A 6466-nucleotide genomic window follows, 5' to 3' on the forward strand; every position below is an offset into this window, starting at 1 on the left:
CTTCACAATTCTTATTTGTCCTCGGCAAACCAGACACAAAATCCATACTGATACTATCCCACTTCCACTCTGGAATAGTCAACGGTTGCATTAGCCCAGACGGCTTCTGATGCTCAATCTTTGACTTCTGACAAGTCAAACAAGAATAAACAAAACTCGTAATTTCTCTTTTCATTCCCGGCCACCAAAATAGCTTTTTCAAATCATGATACATCTTCGTAGCCCCAGGATGAATACTCAGGCCACTACGATGTCCTTCCTCAAGAATACTCTTCTTAAGCTCGGTAACATCCGGAATACACACCCGATTACCAAATTTCAAAACACCATTCTTATCAACTCTGAATTCACCACCTTGACCTTGATTCACTAGAGTCAACTTATCAACCAAAAGCACATCGGATTTCTGACCCTCTCTAATCTCATCCAGAATACCACTCGTTAATTTCAACATTCCCAATTTAACACTATTGTGAGTACTCTCACACACCAAACTCAAGTCTCTAAACTGCTCAATTAAATCCAATTCCCTAACCATTAACATAGACATATGCAATGATTTCCGACTCAATGCATCAGCCACTACGTTTGCTTTACCCGGATGGTAATTCAAACCAAAGTCATAATCCTTCAGAAACTCTAACCATCTTCTCTGTCTCATATTCAGCTCTTTCTGATCAAACAAATACTTTAAACTTTTATGGTCACTGAAAACCTCAAATCTTGACCCGTACAAGTAATGCCTCCATAACTTCAGAACAAATACCACAGCTGCCAACTCTAAATCGTGTGTCGGATAGTTCCTCTCATGAACCCTCAGTTGTCTCGAAGCATAAGCTATAACCTGCTTATTCTGCATCAACACACCACCCAAACCCAACAATGAAGCATCACAGTAAACCTCAAATGGTTCCGACGGACTCGGTAATATCAGAATAGGAGCAATAGTTAACCTTCTCTTTAACTCTTGGAAACCTTCTTCACATTTTGAGTCCCAAACAAACGCTTGCCCCTTTCTGGTCAACATCGTCAACGGTAACGCCAACTTAGAAAATCCCTCAATGAACTTCCTATAATAACCAGCCAATCCAAGGAAACTTCGAATCTCAGCAACAGACTTCGGAGCTTCCCACTTAGACACCGCTTCTATCTTAGAAGGATCAACAGCAACACCACCTCTTGAAATTACATGACCAATAAAACTAACCTCTTCTAACCAAAATTCACACTTAGACAGTTTAGCAAATAACTTCTTTTCTCGGAGAACTTCTAAAACCACTTTCAAATGTTCAGCATGCTCTTCTTCAGATTTCCAATACACCAAAATGTCGTCAATAAACACCACAACAAACTTATCTAGGTACGGATGGAAAATCCTATTCATATACTCCATAAATACTCCAGGCGCATTAGTCACACCAAAAGGCATTACAGAATACTCATAATGTCCATACCTTGTTCTGAACGCAGTCTTCTGAATATCCTCAGTTTTCACACGTATCTGATGATACCCAGATCTCAAATCTATCTTGCTGAACACACTCGCACCAACCAATTGATCCATCAAATCATCAATCCTCGGCAAAGGATGCCGATTCTTGATCGTCACTTTATTCAGTTGCCTGTAGTCCACACACAACCTCATAGTACCTTCTTTCTTCTTAACCAATAACACTGGTGCACCCCACGGTGACACACTCGGACGAATAAATTTCTTATCCAACAGATCTTCCAACTGACTCTTCAATTCAGTTAACTCAACAGCAGACATACGGTACGGAGCCATCGATATCGGTCTAGTACCAGGTACCAAATCAATCGAGAACTCAACTTCACGCTCTGGCGGTAATTCATTCACTTCTTCTGGAAACACATCAGGAAAATCACACACCACTGCTAGATCACAAATCGCCAGTTTATCTTTAGCCTCCAAAGTCGCTAACAGCATAAACAACTCTGCCCCATCTGCTACTGCCTCATTCACCTGCCTCGCTGATAGAACCAAACTCTCTCCTTCCTCAATCTCAGGAAAGATCACAGTCTTATCAAAACAGTTGATAGAAACCCGGTTAGACACCAACCAGTTCATACCCAAGATAACGTCAATCTGCACTAGTGGAAGACACACAAGGTCCATCCCAAAGTCTCTACCAAAAATACTCAAAGGACAATTTACACAAACTGAAGTAGTAGTCACTGAACCCTTCGCAGGAGTATCAATCACCATACTACCATGCATCTCAGATATCTCTAACTTAAGTTTCACAGCACAATCCAAAGATATAAAGGAATGAGTAGCACCTGTGTCGATAATAGCTACAAGAGGAAAGCCATTAATATAACACGTACCTCTGATCAAACGATCATCTGCAGAAGTCTCAGAACCCGATAAGGCAAAGACCTTGCCTCCTGACTGATTCTCTTTCTTCGGCTTAGGACACTGTGGACTGATATGACCCACCTCTCCACAGTTGAAACAAGTTACAGTCTTCAACCGGCACTCTGCAGCCAAATGACCACCTTTGCCACACTTGAAACACTTCATCTCAGCACTGGTACACTCATGGACACGATGTCCAGCCCGACCACATCTATAACACTTAGCAGGGGCGCTAGAGTCTCCCCCACTAGGCCTCTTCATCCCACTCTACTTCTGAAAACCTTTGCCAGCTGCATACGGTTTTCCACGATCATTCTGATTCTTGCCTTTCCTATCAACCCTTTGCTGATAGCTCTCTGCTCTGGCTTTGGAATCCTGTTCAAAAATCCTGCAACAGTCAACCAAGTCAGAAAACACTCTGATCCGTTGGTATCCAATAGCCTGCTTGATCTCGGGACGTAACCCGTTCTCAAACTTCACACATTTCGAAAATTCTCCAGCAGCCTCATTATAGGGAGTATAATACTTTGACAGCTCTGTGAACTTAGCAGCATACTCAGTAACAGACCTGTTACCCTGTTTCAATTCCAAGAACTCTATCTCTTTCTTTCCTCTGACATCCTCTGGAAAGTACTTCCTCAGAAATCTCTCTCTGAATACAGCCCAAGTGATCTCGGCATTCCCAGCAGTTTCCAACTCAGTGCGGGTAGCAACCCACCAATCATCTGCTTCTTCTGACAGCATATGCGTACCGAACCTGACCTTCTGGTTATCGGCACACTCAGTCACTCGGAAGATTCTCTCTATCTCCTTCAACCACTTCTGAGCGCCATCTGGATCGTATGCTCCCTTGAACATTGGAGGATTGTTCTTCTGGAACTCACTCAATTCACGAGCAGCTCCCATTCCCACAACATTCGGATTCCCTCCAAGTACTCCAGCTAGCATACCCAGAGCCTCAGCAATCGCAACATCGTCTCTACCTCTCCCAGCCATCTCTATTCTGAAAACCCAACAAGCTAAAACAATAAGTACTGATAGGGTTACACAACACCTATCCCGTACAGGGGAAACAGAATAATTACGACTCGACTCGACCGACTATGCTCTGATACCACTAATGTAACACCCTTCTAAAATACCCCAAATATTTAATCAAAATAACAAATATGTATCTATCAGAGTAAATATGCAATTAAGGGTGTCACACAATATTTCACACTATTCATCAAAGTAGCTTGTCATGCTCATTTTATTTATCAAATAAAACAGTTGCATAATACGCAGCGGATAGAGATCAAATCGATCATTCAAAACATGCAACATACTACATGTAAACTGGTTCAACAATCATCAACAACACAATTAAAATGTTCCCTCCCGATGTTACATCTATCAGAGCATGACCCACTAAGGAGACTACACTAGACTCCAAGCATTAGCTTCTACTCAACTCATTGCTCGTTACCTGAAAAATAGTTGTAAGGGTGAGTTTCTCAATCGATATAGTAAGCATTATAAAATATCATGTCATGTTAAGTAATTTAACACATTAATCACCCTAATCATATCACACATTCAGTAACGGCACATCAACCCAATTATCATACTCAATACTACACAATTCATACTCATACTCAATGTCAACACAACCACACGTATAATATTGGAATACATCCATTCATATTATACGCCATACATACATTATGAAATGAGACTCCACACATGCGGTACCGACTATTCTTGAACATATAGTTCAAGCTCACCGATCAAATCCAGATACGGCTACTAAGCTCACTAGTCCCACTCATTTGAGATCTAGTGACTCACTCACTAATTCCTCACCATGGGAATTAGCTACAGCCCCAAAGGCTATGCTATGCACGCTAATCATCTAGCAATGCAACATCAACAACAATCCACAATGGACATATGCTCACACTCTAAGCCATACAACAGTCCATTCACAAATACATGCATAATATATACATTCACAACATTATGCATATCATCATACATCATCAACACATGTATCAAACACCATATCATGTCAAATAATTAATCACAGTATTTGCACACTCTACTAATACCCTTACTACTCAAAACAACAGGAAATAATCCCTATTACATCATCCGCCAACATATGCCAACCATCAATTAAGTACACAACATTTAAAACACCAATTTTCCACTCTGCAACAGTGTTAACCGGTTAACGCCCTGGGTTAACCGGTTAACGCAACACAAACACGCTTCCTGCCCAAAACTTAACAGTGTTAACCGGTTAACGCCCTGGGTTAACCGGTTAACGCAGACAGAACATCAATATCTCAGCAATCACAACAGTGTTAACCGGTTAACACCCTGGGTTAACCGGTTAACGCAGACAAAACAGCAATTTTACACAATACAACACAGTGTTAACCGGTTAACACCCTGGGTTAACCGGTTAACGCAAGACAGAAAGCTGTTCCTGCGCTAACACAAGGCAGAATGCAGAATTCTCCGCATTTTCCACCGTTGGAGGACTTCCGGACCTCCGATTCCAATTCCGTAACAAGCTATACGTCCAGCAAATTACGACTCACACGACTATCGATTCAATTACAGTTTTTAACACAGTTTATCCAACGTAATTTTCAGCATTCACAATCCCAATTAGGGTCAATTCAACGGTTTATCACTACCCATTACATGCTAACCCATAATACCCATTAAACGACGATAAACCCCCCTTACCTGAGTTAATCCGGCGAATCTTTTAGCTTCAAGCTCTTCCTTCTTCAACCTTCTTCCTCTTGTTCTGCCTCTTTGCCCTTTCTCCACTTTCCACTTTTCAGCCGCTTCTCTGTTTTTCACGTAAAAACCCTTTCTTTACCAAATGGACTCTTTTTCTTATTTCCAACTTATATATATTTTCCAATAATTATTATTCCAATAATAATAATAATAATAATAATCCAATAATTCCAATTATTTAATTAAATTAATAACTATAATATTAACTTAAATTAAATAATTATCTTATTTTTATCGGGGTGTTACACATGGCAGGTCAAATGATAATGCAACAATTAAATTCAGAAACAATGCACATGCCAGGATCGAACACGCGTGCTGAAGATCCAAATGCGCTCAATGAAACGCAGTGTTTCATTAAATGAGGTGGCAGCCTCATCAGCATGGTCAAACACGCGTGGATTAGTCAGAATGAAGCACGCCCAATGGAATAGACACATACGTGCTCACGTGGAAACACATGTGGACCAAAACCCTAACAGATTTGCAGACGGCGGAGCAACCGTCTTCTTCGGCCGTCTGCGGTGGAGCTTCAAGATTTTTTTTCCAGAAATGGATAAAATATATATGGTTGGAAAGGTCTTCTCACCAGGATCACGAATATCATGTTCACTTAGCCTAAAACCTCATGAATCGAACGGATCGAAGCAAAACATATTGGATCTCAAAACTTTAATCTCATCATACATGATCATCTCTAAGCCAAATTCAAATCTAAACCTATCAGCATGTTCAGCATCAAGAGATCTACATATCTATGGCAAGAAAATGGCAAAATGTGATGATCGAAATTTCACTTACTTGAGATGGCAGTGGTTGAAATCGTGTCTTCAAGCTTCCACAAGCTCCAGAACTTCTTCAATAATCCTCTAATGAAGCTTTGTGCAAGAATTAACACTTGAAATCCCTTGGATCTAGCTCAAAATCAAGTTTCCATTTCCATGTTCAAGCTCTTGATGTGCACGAATCTGGATAAAATTCTTCAAACCAGAGGTGAATTCCTACTCAATGATGCACGATAAACAAGATTATGCAAGAATTTTGTGGAATTGTATGAAGAAATTTGAAAATCGAAGAGAGAGAATTTTTGGAGGGAATGTGAAATTTGAGATCTGAATTTGTTCTCTCTTGAAAAACAGTTATGATTTAGCTTATATACCCCTCACTAATCACACTGAAATTGGAATTAGGCATTGGTTAATCTTGATTAGAGAGAAATAAGGTGAATTGTAAAAAATGCAAGTGTGCTTAGCATGTACATGTTGCACGTGAACAGTGCCATGCTGA

Source organism: Lathyrus oleraceus, chromosome 4, assembly GCF_024323335.1.
Source record: "Lathyrus oleraceus cultivar Zhongwan6 chromosome 4, CAAS_Psat_ZW6_1.0, whole genome shotgun sequence".
NCBI classification, from domain to species: Eukaryota; Viridiplantae; Streptophyta; class Magnoliopsida; order Fabales; family Fabaceae; genus Lathyrus; species Lathyrus oleraceus.